Source organism: Hyla sarda, chromosome 4 (genome assembly GCF_029499605.1).
Source record: "Hyla sarda isolate aHylSar1 chromosome 4, aHylSar1.hap1, whole genome shotgun sequence".
Classification (NCBI taxonomy): domain Eukaryota; kingdom Metazoa; phylum Chordata; class Amphibia; order Anura; family Hylidae; genus Hyla; species Hyla sarda.
In genome coordinates, this window is record NC_079192.1 from 397,621,097 (window position 1) to 397,643,396 (window position 22,300).

Below are 22,300 nucleotides of genomic sequence, written 5' to 3' on the forward strand. Positions count from 1 at the left end.
ATTACACAGTGCCTGTTCAAATTAATAAGTTGCCTGTGCAGGACAGAACAGGTCATCCAGAGCACTTTTTGGATCCAATCTCCAATCTGGCAGAAAAGAGCATATGAAAAAGCTTTTTCTAAACGGAACAATCTTGTTTTTAACATTAATAAAAATACATTTTTGAAAAATTTTGACTGACGTTTTATAGAACTATTTGACTAAATGTTGGGCTGATTGTAGAATTCCCGGAAATGTTTCATACCTGACTTATTTCGAGTTACAGCGAAAATAGCTAAATCACATTATTTAGCTGTTTGTTCTTTGAGTTTTATTTTATGGTTGACAATGGTTTAAATGGGTTTACTACCATGACAACTGTCTTCAGATGTTCTGCCTCCGTATTTATAAACTCATGTTTACGAACCGCTGTAAAAAAGTTCTAAAAAGGTAAAAAGGGATGCTTCAGCTAAAAAAAAAAAAAATTATGAGTGTTTGATCAAAGGGGTTCCAAACTATGGGACCCTCCACAATATCCAGAAGGAAGCCTGAGCTGAATGGAACAGTGGATGGCATGCACTCCATTCATTGCCTATGCCTGAGTACATACCACGACCTTCCGTGATCAGATGTTTTTAGGGCTGAATACCTCATTAAATTATAATAAACTAAAAGAAAAGTGGATTTTGAAATGCATTTGTGGTGAGGGTGTGATGTAGGGCAGATGTTATTACCCTAGGGGCAGATGGCATTAACCCCTTGTATTCGTGACGCCAGGGCGTGGTTTTACCTCTACACCACCCGAAGGTATGGCCGCTGGATCCTGGGCTAGGCACGGTGAAAATAATGACTCCGACGCCAAGTTGCGGAACAATGGCAGCTTTAATGTGGCAGAGAGATGGAATAGTCTTTACAGCTCAGTTAGGCCCAAGGAGGTGGCAAGTGACTTCAGAAACTTTAGGGCTCGCTGGGACTTATAGTGGATTTTGGACAATTTGCTGCAGGCCCACGCGGACTTTATGCAGACTGATCAAGACTGACTTGACTAGGACTGACTAGACAGACTTCACCCCGTATGTAGCTTACAAGGTTTTGACTTTTACCTGTGGGGCACTTGGTTGGTAGAAGCATGGCTGCGTGGTCAGCCTTGGGTCTCCTCAGGACACCAGACACTCTCTCCAGGTCTTGACTGTTCCTCAGCAGAGCTTAGACTGAAACTAGAACTGAACTGGCTAGCTAGCCCCTCCCAGGGTTTATATTGGGGAGACTCTGGAGGGGTCCTATAGGTCACCCACAAGTCATCTGATCACTGACACCTTTCTTGGTGAAAAATCCCCAAATTTCATGAAAATTTTGCATTTTTCTAACTTTGAAACTCTCTGCTTGTAAGGCAAATGGATATTGCAAATAAATTATATATTGATTCACATATAAAATATGTCTACTTTTATATTTGCATCATGAAGTTGACAAGTTTTTACTTTTGGAAGACATCAGAGGGCTTCAAAGTTCAGCAGCAATTTTCCAATTTTCCACCAAATTTTCTAAATCAGAATTTTTCAGGGACCAGTTCAGTTTTGATGTGGATTTAAGGGGTCGTCTTATTAGATATACCCCATAAATGACCCCATTATAAAAACTGCACCCCCTAAAGTATTCAAAATGACATTCAAAGAGTGTGTTAACCCTTTAGGTGTTTCACAGGAAAAGCAGAGAGGCAAAGGAGAAAATTCAAAATTTTCATTTTTTACACTTGCATGTTCTTGTAGACCCAGTTTTGGAAATTTTACAAGGGATAAAAGGAGAAAAAGCCCCCCAAAATTTGTAACCCAATTTCTCTCGAGTAAGGAAATACCTCATATGTGGATGTCAAGTGCTCTGTAGGTGCACTACAAGGCTCAGAAGCGAAGGAGCGACAATGGGATTTTGGAGAGTGAGTTTTTCTGAAATGGTTTTTAGGGGGCATGTCACATTTAGGAAGCCCCTATGGTGCCAGAACAGCAGAAAACCCCACACATGGCATACCATTTTGGAAACTACACCCCCCAAGGAACATAACAAGGGTTCCGCTGAGCCTTAACACCCCACAGGTGTTTGACAACTTTTCGTTAAAGTCGGATGTGTAAATGAATGTATTTTTTTTCACTAAAATGCTAGTTTTCCCCCAAATTTTACATTTTTACAAGGGGTTATAGGAGAAAATGCCCCCCAAAATTTGTAACCCCATCTCTTCTGAGTATGGAAGTACCCCATGTGTGGACGTCAAGTGCTCTGCTGGCGCACTACAATGCTCAGAAGAGAAGAAGTCACATTTGGCTTTTGGAAAGCAAATTTTGCTGAAATTGTTTTTGGGGGGCATGTCGCATTTAGGAAGCCCCTATTGTTACGCCTAGCGCTCCGGGTCCCCGCTCCTCCCCGGAGCGCTCACGGCGTCTTTCTCCCTGCAGCGCCCCGGTCAGTCCCGCTGACCGGGAGCGCTGCACTGTCATGGCCGTCGGGGATGCGATTCGCACAGCGGGACGCGCCCGCTCGCGAATCGCATCCCAGGTCACTTACCCGTCCCGGTCCCCTGCTGTCTTGTGCTGGCGCGCGCGGCTCCGCTCTCTAGGGCGCGCGCGCGCCAGCTCTCTGAGACTTAAAGGGCCAGTGCACCAATGATTGGTGCCTGGCCCAATTAGCTTAATTGGCTTCCATCTGCTCCCTGGCTATATCTGATCTCCTCCCTTGCACTCCCTTGCCGGATCCTGTTGCCTTGTGCCAGTGAAAGCGTTTAGTGTGTCCAAAGCCTGTGTACCTGAACTTCTGCTATCCATCTTGACTATGAACCTTGCCGCCTGCCCCCGACCTTCTGCTACGTCTGACCTTGCCTCTGCCTAGTCCTTCTGTCCCACGCCTTCTCAGCAGTCAGCGAGGTTGAGCCGTTGCTAGTGGATACGACCTGGTTGCTACTGCCGCAGCAAGACCATCCCGCTTTGCGGCGGGCTCTGGTGAAAACCAGTAGCCTCTTAGAACCGGTCCACTAGCACGGTCCACGCCAATCCCTCGCTGACACAGCGGATCCACAACCCGTAAGCCGAATCGTGACACCTATGGTGCCAGAACAGCAAAAAAAAAACACATGGCCTACTATTTTGGAAATTACACCCCTCAAGGAATGTAGCAAGGCGTACAGTGAGCATTAACACCCCACAGGTGTTTGACAAAGTTGGACGTGAAAATGAAAATTTAGATTTTTTTCACTAGAATGCTGATGTTACCCCAAATTTTTCATTTTCACAAGGGGTAAGTGGACAAAAAGCCTCCCAAAATTTGTAACCCCATTTCTTCTGAGTATGGAAATACCCCATACGTGGATGTAAAGTGCTCTGCGGGCGAACTACAATGCTCAGAAGAGGAGGAGCGCCATTGAGCGTTTGGTGAGAGAATTTGGTTGGAATAGAAGTGGGAGGCCATGTGTGTTTACAAAGCCCCCCGTGGTGCCAGAACAGTGGACCCCCCACATGTGACCCCATTTTGGAAACTACACCCCTCACAGAATTTATTAAGGGGTGCAGTGAACATTTACACCCCACTGGCGTTTGAGAGATCTTTGGGACAGTGGGCTGTGCAAATGAAAAATTACATTTTTCATGGACCATTGTTCCAAAAATCTGTCAGACACCTGTGGGCGTAAATGCTCACTGTACCCCTTATTACAATACGTGAGGGGTGTAGTTTCCAAAATGGGGTCACATGGGGGGGGGTCCATTGTTCTGGCACTATGGGGGCTTTGTAAACACACATGGCCTTCAATTTCAGACACCTTCTCTTGCCAAAATCCCAATGGCGCTCCTTCTCTTCTGAGCATTGTAGTGCGCCAGCAGAGCACTTTACATCCACATATGGGGTATGTTCTTACTCAAAAGAAATGGGGTTACAAATTTTGGGGGGCTTTTTTTCCAATTCTCCCTTGTGAAAATGAAAAATGTAGGGTAACACCAGCATTTTAGTGAAATTTTTTATTTTTTTTTCAAATCCAACTTTAACGAAAATTTGTCAAACACCTGTGGGGTGTTAAGGCTCACTATACCCCTTGTTATGTTTCCTGAGGGGTGTAGTTTCCAAAATTGGGTCACATGTGGGTATTTATTGTTTTGTGTTTATGTCAGAACCGCTGTAAAATGAGACACCCCTGTGCAAATCACCAATTTAGGCCTCAAATGTACATAGTGCGCTCTCACTTCTGAGCCTTGTTGTGCATCCGCAGAGCATTTTACGCCCACATTTCCGTACTCAGGAGAAATTGAGTTATAAATTTTGTTTTGTTTTTTCCCTTTTACCACTTGTGAAAATTAAAAGTGTGGGCAACACCAGCATGTTAGTGTAAATATTTTTTTTGACACTATCATGCTGGTGTAGACCCCAACTTTTCCTTTTCATAAGGGGTAAAAGGAGAAAAAGCCCCCCAAAATTTGTTAGGCAATTTCTCCCGAGTACAGAGATACATACCCCATATGTGGCCCTAAACTGTTTCCTTGAAATACGACAGGGCTCTGAAGTGAGAGAGCACCATGCGCATTTGAGGACTAAATTGGGGATTTGAATCCGCCACAAAAATACCCTACGGCAGTGTTTCCCAAACAGGGTGTCTCCAGCTGTTGCAAAACTCCCAGCATGCCTTGACAGTCAGTGGAATCCGGCAAGACTGGGAGTTGTTGTTTTTCAACAGCTGGAGGCTCCGTTTTGTAAACAGTGCCGTATAAGTTTTAATTTTTTTTATTGGGGGGCCTGTGTAGGGGTATGTAGTGTTTTATTTTTTATTTTGTGTAGTGTAGTGTTTTTAGGATACATTCACATGGGCGGAGGTTTACACTGAGTTTCTTTGCTGGGAGCTTGAGCTGGAAAATTTGCCGCATCTCAAACTTGCAGCAGAACTCGCTGTTAACCCGCCCGTGTGAATGTACCCTGTACATTCACATGGGGGGGGGGGGGCAAACCTCCAGCTGTTGCAAAACTACAACTCCAAGCATGCACTGACAGACCATACATGCTGGGAGTTGTAGCTATGCAACAGCTGGAGGCACATTGGTTGGGAAACACTGAGAGTTTGTTACTTATCTCAAGTAATATATTATATCTGAATATAATACTGCCACACACTGTATCCCTGAATATAATACTGCCACACACTGTACCCCTGAATATAATACAGCCACACACTGTAACCTCAGAATATAATACTACCACACACTGTACGCTCTAAATATCCCTCTGAATACAATACTGTGATGTATTGTGGCTAATGAAAACCATACTACCCCAGACATTCCTTATACTCTGTGCCCCTCATATATAGTAATAATGCCCCATCCTGTGCCTGCAAATATAACTATGACCTGTCCTGTTCCCCCTCATAATAATAATGCCCTCTATCCTGTGCCCCTACTATATAATTCCCCCCTGTGCTGTGCCCCTCACTTATCATTATATCCCCCTGCAATGTTCCCCTCGCATAAAATGCCCCCGTCCTGCTCCCTCAGGGGGCATTATAAATGAGGGGCACATAAAGGGGCCCTGTCAGTCTGCCGGAAGTGGCCATTCCAATGTCCCCCGCAGGAAGCCACGGCCAACACATGGGATACATGGAGGTGGCATGTCGGCCGGCACTCCGTGCAGGGTTCAGCGCACCCCCTTACAGCAGACTGCAGGGGCCCTGTTCAGGAGATTGTAGGGGGTCCTAGTGCCCCACAATCTATAACTTATCCTCTGTCTCGGCATCTAAACAGGCTGTAAATAAATGAAAAATAGATGCTGGCAGCAGTGGGATAGATAGAAAGATAGATATGAGATAGAAAGATAGATAGATAGATAGATAGATAGATAGATAGATATGAGATAGATAAATATGAGATAGATAGATATGAGATAGATAGATATGAGATAGATAGATAGATAGATAGATATGAGATAGATATGAGATAGATAGATAGATAGATATGAGAGATAGATAGATATGAGATAGATAGATAGATAGATAGATAGATAGATAGATAGATATGGGATAGATAGATATGAGATAGATAGATAGAAAGATAGATAGATCGATATGAGAGATAGATAGATATGAGAGATAGATAGATAGATAGATAGATAGATATGAGATAGATAGATATGAGATAGATAGATAGATAGATATGAGATAGATATGAGATAGATAGATAGATATGAGAGATAGATAGATATGAGATAGATAGATAGATATGGGATAGATAGATATGAGATAGATAGATAGATAGATAGATAGATAGATAGATATGAGAGATAGATAGATATGAGAGATAGATAGATATGAGATAGATAGAAATGAGATAGATAGATATGAGATAGATAGATAGATAGATAGATAGATATGAGAGATAGATAGATAGATATGAGAGAGATAGATATGAGATAGATAGATAGATATGAGATAGATAGATAAATAGATAGATAGATATGAGAGATAGATAGATATGAGATAGATAGATATGAGATAGATAGATATGAGATAGATATGAGAGAGAGAGAGAGAGAGAGAGAGAGAGAGAGAGATAGATAGATAGATAGATAGATAGATATTCACAAAGGTGATTGCAGCACTCTTAAGTGGTTTTATTCCATCCAAAGTACTACGTTTCAGTCGCCACATGCGACCATTTTCAAGTATGACAACATAGTGAATGTGCAATATATATATATATATAGGGTGGTACAATAGAGGTGCAATCAGTGACAATTAGTACAACAAAAATTATCATATTATGAATACAGTAGAGATCACATACATCAAAAGGTAAACAGTGACATGATCGTAATAAAGTGCATCATGTACGGTACATAGAAGTATGTACAGTAAGGTGACGATAGTGCTTTATGCAGACAAAATATAATTAGTGTCAGGTGTGTTAAAAACTTAATTATGTCTAGGATGAAGTTCGCACTCACCAAACTAGAAAAAACAGCGTATCGGCAAGCTAGCATGGGCACTGCGTGCCACGTGGGCCGGCGCACAATACAGGACAATGAAAACCAGAAGGGCCAATGAGTGCATGTAACGTCATGTCAAGGCGTCGATGCCCAAGCGCATGCGCATTGGGAAAGGAGAAGTTGCGGACGCCATCTTGATATAGGGCAAGTGCGTTAATACATAGTGCAGGAAAAGGGCAAAGCGGTATTACTATAGAGGCCCCGGCCACAGCAAGTCCCTCTGTATGAACGGCAACCACAAAGTCGGCCCAGGGCATCACAGGGAACCGGCGTTGTCCCAGGCAACTGTCACTCCGATCCGGACCATGGGCAGTGTCACCGTCCATAGATCCCACGTCGGGGGGTGGGCCGTCACACATCGCCGGGACAGTGGCCGTATCCGGGCTATATTGTATTCGGAAACCGCACTGGAACCGCACTGGTGTGAACATGAATGTAGATCGTTTGTGCAAAACATTGGCACCTCCATGTTAATGTCCTGAATAAAAGAATTTTTATCAACAAAGGAAGTCTTTTGGTAGATAGATAGATAGATAGATAGATAGATATGAGATAGATAGATAGATAGAAAACTCCAAGAGAGCAGCACTCCTAGGTTCAATGTAGTAATGATAGGGTGCGTCCAGTTGCTACAGATCCTGGTTGCGAATCCCTCCACATAGAAAACGAACGGCAACCGCACTCCCATATGTTGCAAAAAAGTGGTCTTTATTCACACAAACGTGAAGATGGCTGGAGTGAAAACAGGTTTAGTGTCCGTACTACGGACATTAAACCTGTTTTCACAGCACTCCGAATCGGGCCCACCAGGTATGGGTGAGTGGGGGACAGAATCAGTTTTCCTTCCACTCCGCGTCATTGACGGGAGTGGAGGGTGGCTGACTGGTGACACTCATTCCACATGTCCATGTGGGGAAGGCCGCCACTGCCCTCCACCCCAGCCATGGGTACCCGCTGAAACCGCACTCAAGCATAGCCGTGTGCCCACAGGTTGTCCCACAGTTAAAATGGCTGCCAGAGACTCTGTATATGGATCTGCGCAGGCGCGGGCCTGCCAGAAAACCCGTTACCATGGCGCCGCTGATGCCGGCAGGTGATTGGCCCCGACCGAGAGCGAGTCATCTATGCGCATGCGCAGTGACTCCCCGGCCGGTACGCACGCCACCGGAGTCTCACAGCGGCGTCTGACGCCACACCGTATGCTGCAGACATCGGGATACAGTATGTATGCTCCGCCCCTCACCACATTGCGATATACCTACTCTTAAACTATGTCACTATGAGTTAGCACTTATATACGTTCACGACACTGCTGAGATGTATGTAACAACAGTGTTTTTGCATCTATTATGTATGTACAGACTTGTATTCACTATAAATGGAATACACCCTTACTACTATGTAAACATTGTGGACACTACTATGATTGGCCGATACTGCTACTGAGTCACTATTGTTGATACCACTGTGATTGGTTGAAACCACTATTGAGTCACTATTTAACTTCCTGTTTGTATCACATGCCTCATGCTTTAGAAAGGCTGTAATTGGACGGCCGAAACGTCGCAAGACTTTGGGTGAATAAACTTCACATTTGTTTTTCACTACAACGGTGTGCTGCTGGATTTTCTTTATTTTGGATATCTACTTTAAGTCTCCGGACCAGAGCCTATACCAGCTGGCACCCAGCACCTGAGCAACTTTTAGTTGTGCTGCTTCTCCCACATCATCAGTAGAGAGATAGATAGATATGAGATAGATAGATATGAGATAGATAAATAGATATATATGGGAGATAGATAGAAGATAGATAGATATGAGAGATAGATAGATAGATAGATAGATATGAGATAGATAGATAGATTGATAGATATGAGATAGATAGATAGATATGAGATAGATAGATAGATAGATATGAGATAGATAGATAGATATGAGATAGATATATAGATAGATATTAGATAGATTTATAGATAGATAGATATGAGAGATAGATAGATCTGAGAGAGAGAGATGATAGATATGAGATAGATAGATAGATAGATAGATAGATAGATAGATAGGAGATATAGATAGATAGATAGATATGAGAGAGATAGATGATAGATATGAGATAGATAGATAGATATTAGATAGATAGATAGATATGATATAGATAGTTAGATATGAGAGAGAGATAGATAGGAGATAGATAGGAGATAGATAGATAGATCAGTGCTCCCCAACCAGGGTGCCTCCAGCTGTTGTAAAACTACAACTCCCAGTATGCCCACAAAGCCAAATACAAGCTGGGCATTGTAGTTTTACTACAGTTAGAGGCCTCTGCTGGGAAACACTGATAAGAGTCCCCCTTTATCTCTCACTGTCTCCTGACCCCCCCCCCCCCCTCCTCACCCCAAAGTTACTTACCATGAAGGGCAGCATCAGGGTGGGCAGGGGGGGTCTGGAGGCTTGGGTGGGTGTCCGGGCCTGTGGTGGAGGTGCAGTAAGCTGAGCCCGGCCTGCAGGAAATACAGAGGAGTGAGAGGGGGAGGAGCTTATCTCTTCCCAGCCCCTGCACAGTGCAATGCCTGCACGGCCTGAAGAGAATGGTGTCCTGCAGAGAATGGTGTCCTGCAGAGAATGGTGCCCTGCAGAGAATGGTGCCCTGCAGAGAATGGTGTCCTGCAGAGAATGGTGTCCCCGGCGGTTCACACGCTGCAGGTGAGGGTACAGTGGAGTCGGGGCTGACAGCTCCCGTTCATCAATACTATAGTATCAGGAGGGGCAGTATTCTCGTTGGGGGGGGGGGGGGGGGGGGCAATTGCCCGGTCCCCCCCTCCCCCCCCCCCCCCCTGGATCCGCCACTGGTACACAGGAAGGACAAAGCACCAATTAAAAACTTGAATTTTGGAACACTTTTAAAACGTAAGGAAAGGGAACCTTAGGCACCCACTGTCCCCTCACTTTGTTAATGATCACAAGACCCTTGACATTCACCATGCCTTGCAGACCGCGCAGCACTCAGCACTGCACAGAAATACCATCCGTGGGACGGGGTGGCATCCCCATCAAGTGGGCACTCTAGGCTGACAACTACCTTGCCTAAAGGTAGCGCCGGCCCTGCAGTCACGGTTATCCAGTACATTATACCTAACTGAAGAGGCAGGGCCGGTTTTAGGCTTAGCGTGGCCCTAGGCAAAATCAAAAGAGGGGCCCCAAAAGTCGTAATAGTGAACTAACCAGATTTGCACATTTTTGGTCACTTCAAATACCATAAAAATATCTAAAAAGCAATTGAAAAGTCCCATCAAAACAGAAATAGTACCAATGAAAACTAAAATTCACAGCGCAAAAAATGACCCTCATACATCCCCATATACAGAAAAATAAAAGGGTTATAGGGATCAGAATAGTACGATTTTAATTTTTTGTATAGTTCCCCCACATTAGGTTGGCAGTATAGTTCCCCCACATTAGGTTGGCAGTATAGTTCCCCCACATTAGGTTGGCAGTATAGTTCCCCCACATTAGGTTGGCAGTATAGTTCCCCCACATTAGGTTGGCAGTATAGTTCTCCCACATTAGGTTGGCAGTATAGTTCTCCCACATTAGGTTGGCAGTATAGTTCCCCCCCATTAGGTTGGCAGTATAGTTCCCCCACATTAGGTTGGCAGTATAGTTCTCCCACATTAGGTTGGCAGTATAGTTCCCTGTTTTAAAGTTGCAGTGGCTGGGCTGCAGAGGGCTGCTGATCCACTACTGAGCAGCCGGCATGGGGCCCCCTGGGGGATGGAGGCCCTAGGCAATTGCCTGGTTTGCCCCGCCCTAACGCCGCCCTGTGGAAAGGGGAGTTTACATCACCAACATGTCCAGGGCTGAAGCAAGAGTTCGTAAGCCTGGAGCCCAAGGGAACATATGCAGAACTAGAACTGTTTAGTTTACTAAATAATTAACCTTGTGGGGGGATTCTACCTTCTTGAGCAAGAATGTTAACCAACGCCACTAAGGAACTCCGCCCAAGCTTCTCATTTATCAATCTGTTCTTGTCTCTCTCTCTCTCATCTATCATGCAGTAATATATAGAGCATCTTTTTTATTTGTATTTTTATATGTAATAAAAAAAAAAAAATTTATATGTAATAAAAAAAAAGTTTTCATAAATATTTTTTATACATATATTTGATTGTCTTTCTTTTTTAAAATCTTTTTGTCTACATATGACACATAATACATTAGGTTCATGTTACTTTGCAGATTCAAAAAACGGGTCCATGATTTCAGTTCGAGTTTCACTAACTGTTCAAACTACTCAATGGATTGGTAGAAATCAGCCACATGACCATATGGAACAAACAGAAGAAAAAGAAGGATCGCTCTGGTGAACTATTCTAATCTAACAGCTACTGAGGAAGGAGTCAGGATACGACCCTGAAACATGTCTAGCTATCTTACTGATTATCTACCACTAACTGATAACCTCACTAATGCTCCACACCGCTTCAGCAACAGGGAATATATTCTTTACATGCATCTGACTGCCAAAGTTGATAAACAGCAAAGAGGATAGAGGTGAACGTGACACAGATTAAATTGCCGACAGATATAGAGGGGGAGAGGGCCCTGCCCGGAAGGGCTCACAACCTACAAGGAGAGGAGAAGGAAACATTAGGCGAGGGGGGGCAGCTGGTCATCTGTGAGCAGGTGGGAAAGTAGCCACTCATAGTGCAGTGGCAACAGGATTATTGAAGGTCATACGCTTGCTTGAAGAGATGGGTCTTCATGTTTCTCTTGAAGGTCTTGAATCAAGACCTTCAAGAGCAACCTGAAGACCCATCTCTTCAAGCAAACATAAGCCTCTTGATGGTGGGTGAGAGACGGATGTGTCGGGGTAGCAGTTCCAGAGTATTGGGACAGCTCGGGAGAAGTCTTGGAGACGGTTGTGTATGGTCGGACGGATGGAGAGCAAAGGTGGGGGTCTTCAGATGATCGAAGATTACATGAGGGGCGGTATGAAGTAGATTTTTTTATCATCATGTATACTCAATAAATGATCTCTATTTATTTTAACTAATACAGTGATCCCTCAAGTTACAATGGCCTCAACATACAATAGTTTCAACATACAATGGTCTTTTCTGGACCATCATAAGTTGAAACCAGACTCAACATACAATGTACAAACAGTTCAGATCTGCAAAACGTGTCAATGGCTGAAAGAACCGACCAGTCAGAATGGGCATTCACTGGTAATACCCCTGTATTACTGAAGTGTATGCACTGACTGGTGTCTGGTAGCACCCCCTACAGTACAGGGAGGTATTACATGTTCTGTACTCTTTACCTGTATTACTGAAGTGTATGCACTGACTGGTGTCTAGAAGGGCCCCCTACAGTACAGGGAGGTACTACATGTTCTGTACTCTTTACCTATATTACTGAAGTGTATGCTCTGACTGGTGTCTGGTAGCGCCACCCAACAGTACAGGGAGGTATTACATGTTCTGTACTCTTTACCTGTATTACTGAAGTGTATGCACTGACTGGTGCCTGGTAGCGCCCCCTACAGTACAAGGAGGTATTACATGTTCTGTACTCTTTACCTGTATTACTGAAGTGTATGCACTGACTGGTGTCTGGTAGCGCCCCCTACAGTACAGGGAGGAATTACATGTTCTGTACTCTTTACCTGTACCAGGATTAGCTGCTCCTTTGGACACCAGGTGAGGGCGATTCCATTACTTTTTTAGGACACTGTGTACTGTACAGGACCCCGAAGAAGCTTCTGTCCTCTACATAGACCAGTGTTTCCCAAGCAGGGTGCCCCCCCCGCTGTTGCAAAACTACAACTCCCAGCATGCCCGGACAGCCTTTGGCTGTCCGGGCATGCTGGAAGTTGTAGTTTTGCAACAGCTGGAGGCTCCCTGCTTGGGAAACACTGACATAGACAGTGATTTACAGCTCCCAGCAGATATTTCCTACTTTTATATGTAAGGATTTGCTTTTTCTATATTAGTTATCTACTTATTTTTCTTTAATTCTCACTTTTTCCTATTTTTGGATGACATTTTGGTGCCTTTAGAACCAATTACCAGGTTTCCATAGAGTTCTGGTCTCAACATACAATGGTCCCAACATACAATGGTCGTGCCGGAATCAATTAATATTGTAACTTGAAGGACCACTGTACATCTCTTTCACTTTTTCTATTATTCATTATATGGGACTTATTAGTGAATGTATAATAGTATCCAGACATCTGTGACTATTTATTGATGGAGTGAGCTTTACTCTAAATGCCGAGCAGGTTCCATTTGTACTGATTGTAAAATGCTCTTAAAAATGTTCCATACCTGACCTATTTGCAGTTACAGCTGAAAAGGCAAAAATCACCTTATTTAGACGAAACACACTGACTACAAGTGGTTTGTTCGGAGTTTTATTATACGGTTGACAATGGTTTGAATGATTTTACTACCATGACAACTGTCTTCAGATGTGTTGCCTTGCTATTTAGAAATCGATGTTTCTGAGTGGCTGTAAAATTGTTTCAAAAAAGTTTAAATAATAATGAACTGAAAGCAAAAAAAGATATGAAAAAATAAATTTATTACAGAATTTTCTACCCAAAAGAGAAGATATACTGGAAAATTCAGTACCTTGTCCCCTGCTATCAAGTTGAATGGGGACAATGTGGTGGCCCAGAGCAGAAGCACCAGCTGCAATTTTTTACATAGTTCAGGTGGTTATAGTCATTAAAGGTTTGCTGGTCTGTTTAAAGTCTTTCCCTGAAATGCTGTGGCAAATATATGTAAGTGTATTATAATATAAAAGTATTTTCCATATATATATATATATATATATATATATATATATATATATATATTTATATATTTATATATATATATATATATATATATATATATATATATATATATATATATATCTTACTTGCATGTTCTGAGCCTCATATAGAGTGTAAGGGGTTAACAATTTCTATGCAGAAGTCTTAACCCCTTCAGGACCAAGCCCATTTTGGCCTTAAAGACCAGAGCGTTTTTTGCAATTCTGACCACTGTCACTTTAAACATTAATAACTCTGGAATGCTTTTAGTTATCATTCTGATTCCGAGATTGTTTTTTCGTGACATATTCTACTTTAACATGGTGGTAAATTTTTGTGGTAACTTGCATCCTTTCCTTGTGAAAAATCCAAAAATTTGATGAAAAATTTGAAAATTTTGCATTTTTCTAACTTTGAAGCTCTCTGCTTGTAAGGGAAATGTATATTATAAATAAAAAAAATTTTTATTCACATATACAATATGTCTACTTTATGTTTGCATCATAAAAGTGACGAGTTTTTACTTTTGGAAGACACCAGAGGGCTTCAAAGTTCAGCAGCTATTTTCCAATTTTTCACAAAATTTTCAAACTCACTATTTTTCAGGGACCAGTTCAGTTTTGAAGTGGATTTGAAGGGTCTTCATATTAGAAATACCCCACAAAAGACCCCATTATAAAAACTGCACCCCCCAAAGTATTCAAAATGACATTCAGTCATCATTTTAACCCTTTAGGTGTTTCACAGGAATAGAAGCAAAGTGAAGGAGAAAATTCACAATCTTAATTTTTTACACTCGCATGTTCTTGTAGACCCAATTTTTGAATTTTTACAAGGGGTAAAAGGAGAAAATGTATACTTATATTTGTAGCCCAATTTCTCTTGAGTAAGCACATACCTCATATGTCTATGTAAAGTGTTCGGCGGGCGCAGTAGAGGGCTCAGAAGGGAAAGAGCGACAAGGGGATTTTGAAGAGTACGTTTTTCTGAAATGGTTTTTGGGGGGCATGTTGCATTTAGGAAGCCCCTATGGTGCCAGAACAGCAAAAAACCCTCACATGGCATACCATTTTGGAAACTAAACCCCTTGAGAAACGTAACAAGGAATAAAGTGAGCTTTAATATCCCACAGGTGTTTCACGACTTTTGCATATGTAAAAAAAAATTAAAAAAAAATTTCACTAGAATTTGCGTTTCCCCCCAAATTTCAAATTTTTCCAAGGGTTAATAGCAGGAAATTCCCCCCAATATTTGTAACCCCTTCTCTTCTGAGTATGGAGGTACCCCATAAGTTGACCTGAAGTACACTACGGCGAACTACAATGCTCAGAAGAGAAGGAGTCATATTTGGCTTTTTGAGAGCAAATTTTGCTCGGGGGGCATGTCGCATTTAGGAAGCCCCTATGGTGCAAGAACAGCAAAAAAAAAACACATGGCATACCATTTTGGAAACTAGACCCCTTGAGGAACGTAATAAGGAATAAAGTGAGCCTTAATACCCCACAGGTGTTTCACGACTTTTGCATATGTAAAAAAAAAAATAATAATTTCCACTAAAATGTGTGTTTCCCCCCAAATTTCAAATTTTTGCAAGGGTTAATAGCAGAAAATACCCCCCAAAATTTGTAACCCCATCTCTTCTGAGTATGGAGGTACCCCATAAGTTGACCTGAAGTGCACTATGGGCGAACTACAATGCTCAGAAGAGGAGTCATATTTGGCTTTTTGAGAGCAAATTTCGCTCGGGGGGCATGTCGCATTTAGGAAGCCCCTAAGGTGCCAGAACAGCAAAAAAAAAAACACATGGCATACTATTTTGGAAACTAGACCCCTTGAGGAACATAACAAGGGGTACAGTGAGCATTTGCCCCCCACTGGTGTCTGACAGATCTTTGGAACAGTGGGCTGTACAAGTTTTCATTTTCACAGACCACTGTTCCAAAGATCCGTCAGACACCTGTGGGGGGTAAATTCTCACTGCACCCCTCATTACATTCCGTGAGGGGTGTCGTTTCCGAAATGGGGTCACATGTGGGGTTTAGTTTTTTTTGCGTTTGTCAAAACCGCTGTAACAATCAGCCACCCCTGTGCAAATCACCTCAAATGTACATGGTGCACTCTCCCTTCTGGGCCTTGTTGTGCGCCCCCAGAGCACTTTGCGCCCACATATGGGGTATCTCCGTAGTCGGGAAAAATTGCGTTACAAATTTTGGGGGGCTTTTTTCCCTTTTACCTCTTGTGAAAATGTAAAGTATAGGGCAACATCAGCATGTTAGTGTAAAAAATTAAAATTTTTACACTAACATTCTGGTGTAGACCCCAACATTTCCTTTTCATGAAGGGTTAAAGAAGAAAAAGCCCCCCAAACCTTGTAACGCAATTTCTCCCGAGTACGGCGATACCCCATATGTGACCCTAAACTGTTGCACTGAAGTACGACAGGGCTCCAAAGTGAGAGCGCCATGTGCATTTGAGGCCTAAATTAGGGATTTGCATAGGGGTGGACATAGGGGTATTCTACGCCAGTGATTCCCAAACAGGGTGCCTCCAGCTGTTGCAAAACTCCCAGCATGCATGGACAGTCAACGGCTGTCCGGCAATACTGGGAGTTGTTGTTTTTCAACAGTTGGAGGCTCTGCTTTGGAAACAGTGGTGTACCGGACGTTCTTATTGGGGGAGGAGGGCTGTGTAGGGGTATGTGTATATGTAGTGTTTTTAACTTTTTATTTTATTTTGTGTTGGTGTAGTATAGTGTAGTGTTTTTAGGGTACAGTTAATTGGCAGGGGATTACAGCGAGTTTCCCAGTGCAAAATTTGCTGCATCTCAAACTTGCAGCGAGAAACCCACTGTAAAACCCTCGCCCATGTGAATGTACCCTGTACATTCACAGGGGGGGGGGGGGGGTGCACCAGCTGTTGCAGTACCACAACTCCCAGCATGCATGGTCTGTTAGTGCATGCTGGGAGTTATAGTTTTGCAACAGCTGGAGGCACACAGGTTAGGAAACACTGAGTTAGAAACAGACAATGTTTCCCAACCAGTATGTCTCCAGTTGTTGCAAAACTACAACTCCCAGCATGCCCAGACAGCTGAAGGGCATGCTGGGAGTTGTAATTCGGCAACATCTGAAGGGCCAGATGTTGCTGAACTAAAACTCCCAGCATGCCTGGACAGTCAGTGCATACTGGAAGTTGTAGTTTTGCAACAGCTGGAAGAGCACAGATTGGAGACCATTATACAATGGTCTCCAAACTGGGGCCCTCCAGATGTTGCAAAACTACAACTCCCAGCATGCATGGTCTGTTAGTGCATGCTGGGAGTCATAGTTTTGCAACAGCTGGAGGCACACAGGTTAGGAAACACTGAGTTAGAAACAGACAATGTTTCCCAACCAGTGTGTCTCCAGTTGTTGCAAAACTACAACTCCCAGCATGCCCAGACAGCCAAAGGCTGTCTATGCATGCTGGGAGTTGTAGTTTTCAGACTCCTAGAAGCAGCAGTGAAGATCTTCACTGCTGCTTCTGAGGACCATGTACTTACCTGCCGGTCCCGTCGCTGCTCGTCCACGTGGCCGGTCCCGCGCTGCTCCTCGGTCCCGCCGCTGGTTCGGGTAAGGCCGCCGGTCCCCGCATGTTCCCCCACCTATGCCGCGAGCCCCCGCAGCCATCGTCCCCCGTTCTGCCCGACTTCCAGGGGCGGGCAGTGTGGGGGATCTGAACTTTCACCCCAGGTCACTGTGATTGGTCCATAGGGACCAATCACAGTGATCGCTGACCAGGACCATCAATGGATGGTCCTGGAGGGTGAAGCAGAAGTTGTCCCCTGCTGGAAACAGCGGGACTTCTGTTGGTTAACCCGTGCGATGCTGTTCATCGCCGGGTTAACTGAATGTCATTTATAAACGTCGGGATGCGCGAACGCACTGCACAACCCGGCGTTTATATATGACATTCTGCGAGGGGTTAAACACTGTAAGAGCATTGATAATCTGTCACATCAACTAATTAGCCTAATAGAACTAAGGACTGTTCTTCTCCACCCCTATTCCCAGGATAAGGGAGGATCCAAAGAGCACATATTTATTCCCGTCTAGCGCTACCCTTTGGGCTGAAACCATGTAAGTCCAGTCAGTAGTGTTGAGCGGCATAGACCATATTCGAATTTGCGATATTTCGCAAATATATGGACGAAAATTCGTCATATATTTGCTAAATTCGCATATTCGTAATATTTGCGATTTATTTTCGCAAATGCGAAAATTTGCATATGCAAAAATTAGCATATAACAAAATTAGCATATGCAAAAATTTGCACGCCAGTATCACACAGTAGTATTAGAACCTTCTTTACACCACACAAGCTGGAAGCAGAGAGGGATGATCACTGTGATGTGTACTGTGGAAAAAAATAAAATAAAAAAAAACTAATATTTGTAATTGCAAATATATAGCGCTATATTCGCGAATATTTGCAAATTCGCGAATAAAATTTGCATTGCGAATATTCGTGAGCAACACTAGTAAGCACATGCTCTGCAGCTAACATCTGACCGCAGCGTTTTTTTTACAAAGAAACCATGTGGCAGAATGGGCATTTTTATTGGCGTTTTTGCAAAAAACAAAAAAACTAGTGGAAACCTAGTCTTACTCACCTTCACAGGGAGTTTTTATACATGTCTAGCACTGTTTCAGCAAAGTTTATCCTGCCTTGAGTGTTCCACTACAGAGGGTTATGAAAAGTTAGCATTCAGGAGAAAGCAAGTCAAAGGGCCTGACTGCAAAAAAATAACTAGTTGTGTTTGTTCCTTCAGACCTGGCCTAAGTTAGCTACAGCTATTGTCTGGAGATTGTCTTCTGGATATGCTCAGGAAAGTCATTTCTAAGCATAGCCCAAAAAGGTAAGGCTAGGTTTCCACTAGTTTTTTTGTTTTTTTGCAAAAACGCCAATAAAAATGCCCATTCTGCCACATGGCTTTTTTTGTGAAAAAACGCTGCGGTCAGATGTTAGCTGCAAGTCAATAGGGAACTGCAAAATGCCAGATCCACTTGTCGTCTTTTAGTTTGGCATTTTTTTAAAATCCTTTTGGTGTTTTTCAGCTATTTTTGGCTCCTTGGCAGCTTTTCAAAAACGACCTTTTGTTGAGACTTTGGCGTTCTTTTTTTTTAAGAAAATCTTGGCGTTTTCCTCCCATAGAAGTCTATGGGAGCAAAAAAAACGCCAAGAAAAACGCCATGTGGGTTTTAACTTTGGCGTTTTTACTGTCGGTTTTTATTCTTTTTGGACTTTAACGATCCAAAAAAGTGATGGAGATACCTTTTTTAATAACATTTCGTAGGGTACCATTAAAAAAAAATAATAAAAAAGATACAGTAGTGAAGGAAAAAAATTTATTTAACAAAATTTTTCTTTTTTTATAACAAAATTTTTATTAATTTGTAAACAGGGATCAATTTATGTGGGCGGGCAGGGAACTAAAAATGTAGCCGACAATAATAAAAATTTAGAAAGGGGCCATTTAAATGTAAAAATAATATATTTGTTATAATTAATTTTGTTAAACTTTTTATTAATAATATATTCTAATAATGTGTTAAATAAAGTGTGTGTTTTTAGCTTTTTAAACTTTTTTTTTCTTTATTTTAAAATTTTTTAGGTAGTACTACTACTCCCAGCATGGAACACACTTTTCCATGATGGGAGTAGTAGTACATGTACTAATTGACAGATCGCCCCTAGTGTCACTTCTGTCACTCGTTGCTATGATCCTGTATAATGTATAGATGCGGGCGGGCGGGCAGCCGACCGCTCTTCTATGGTCCCCAGCACTGCCGTATATATACACCTATTCACATTTCAAGCAGACAGCAGTGATTGGTCAGATGGTTCCAGCCAATAACAACTCTCTGTGGGAAATATGAATAGGTGTATACAGTGGGGAAAAAAAGTATTTAGTCAGCCACCAATTGTGCAAGTTCTCCCAATTAAAAAGATGAGAGGCCTGTAATTATCATCATAGGTTATAACCTCAACTATGAGAGACATAATGAGAAAAAAAATCCATAAAATCACATTGTCTGATTTTTAAAGAATTTATTTGCAAATTATGGTGGAAAATAAGTATTTGTTCACCTACAAACAAGCAAGATTTCTGGCTCTCACACACCTGTAACTTCTTCTTTAAGAGTCTCCTCCGTCCTCCACTCATTACCTGTATTAATGGCTCCTGTTTGAACTTGTTATCAGTATAAAAGACACCTGTCCACAACCTCAAACAGTCACACTCCAAACTCCACTATGGCCAAAGACCAAAGAGCTGTCGAAGGACACCAGAAACAAAATTGTAGACCTGCAACAGGCTGGGAAGACTGAATCTGCAATAGGCAAGCAGCTTTGTGTCAAGAAATCAACTGTGGGAGCAATTATTAGAAAATGGAAGACATACAAGACCACTGATAATCTCCCTCGATCTGGGGCTCCATGCAAGATTTCACCCCGTGGTGTTAAAATGATCACAAGTATATACGTCAGTGCGGGGGACCATAGAAGAGCGTCCGTGCCCCACATCTATACATTATACAGGAGGATCGCAGGGGGTGTCAGAAGTGATACCCGCTGTGATCTTTCCATAACTGCCGGTACTACTGCTCCCAACATGGAGCACACTCTGCTCCATGCTGGGAGCTGTAGTACCTGCATTAATAGACAGATCGCAACAGATATCAGCCAGGGGCCAGACAGTAATGGCGGACATCCGCGATCGCGCGGATGTCCGCCATTAACCCCTCAGATGCCTTGATCAATACAGATCATGGAATCTCCGGCAGTGCAGTACTTTGAATGGATGATCGGATCATCCAGCATGGCAGCCGAACGGTCCCCTCCCCTGCCTCCGGCTGTCTCCCGGGGGTTTCTGCTCTGGCCTGAGATCGAGCAGACCAGAGCAGAAGATCACCGATAACACTGAGCAGTGCTATGCTCTATGCATAGCACTGAACAGTATTAGCAATTAAATGATTGCTATAAATAGTCCCCTATGGGGACTATTAATGTGTAAAAAAATAAATAAAAAAAAGTAAGAAAAAGAAAAAAAGGGTAAAAAAAAATTGAAAAAATAAGTTAAAGGGACGTTTTTCCCATTTTACCCCCCAAAAAGCGTAGAAAATATAATTTATACACATATTTTGTATCACCGTGTGCGTGAAAGGCTGAACTTTTAAAATATATTGCTAATTATCCTGTACGGTGAATGGTGTAAACGTAAAATAATTTAAAAAGTCCAAAATTGCTGCTTTTTTGTCACATTTTGTTCCAAAAAATTTTTTATAAAAAATGTTTAAAAAGAAAAACCTAAGCAAAAGTGGTACTGATAAAAACTACAGATAATGGCACAAAAAATTAGCCCTCATATCGCCCCATATACGGAAAATAATAAAGTTATAGGTGGTCAAAATAGGGCTATTTCAAGCATACTAATTTTGTTAAAATGGTTTGAGATTTTTTTTAAGGGGTAAAATTATAGAAAAGCATATAACATGGGTATTATTTTAATCGTATTGACCCACAGAATAAAGAAAACATGTCATTTTTACCGGAAAGTGTACAGCGTGAAAACAAAACCTTCCAAAATTTGCTAAATTGTGGTTTTCTTTTCAATTTTCCCACATAAATAATATTTGTTTGGTTGCGCCGTACATTTTATGGTAAAATAAGTGATGTAATTACAAAGTACAATATGTGACGCAAAAAACAAGCCCTCAAATGGGTCTGTGGATGGAAATATAAAAGAGTTAAGATTTTTAGATGGCGAGGAGGAAAAAACGAAAATGCTAAAATAAAATTGGTCTGGTCCTTAAGGCCAAAACAGGCCTGGTCCTTAAGGGGTTAATGCAGGTACTACAACTTCCAGCATGGAGCTGAGTATGCTCCATGTTGGGAGCAGTAGTACCTGCAGTTAAGGACAGATCACAGCGAGTGTCACTTCTGACATCTGTTGCGATCTGTCTATTAATCCTTCGATCATCCTTCATCCTTTATCCCCGAGATGCTGAGCGGCTTTCTCCTGCACTCTCATCTCTGCTCTGTACTCCATCCGGCCAGTGATGTGAATATAAATTCACATCACTGATTCATATTTCCCGCTGAGAGCGGTAATTGGCTTCCACCATCCAGCCAATCACCACTCTGGGCGGAAAATATGAATTCTGTTCACATCACTGGCCGGCCCGGAGTTCAGAGCAGAGATGCGAGCGTTGTATAGCTGTATAGAGCCGCTCCGCATCTCTGCAATAGATAGGACGATCGCATCAGAGTGACACCTGGGACAATCTGTCTATTAGTACAGGAACTACTACTCCCATCATGGAACAGTGTTTTCCATGCTGGGAGTAGTAGTACTCCCTAAAAAAAAAAAAAGTTAAAAACACACACACACACATACTTTATTAAACACATTATTAAACACATTACTAATAAAGATTTTAACAAAATTAATT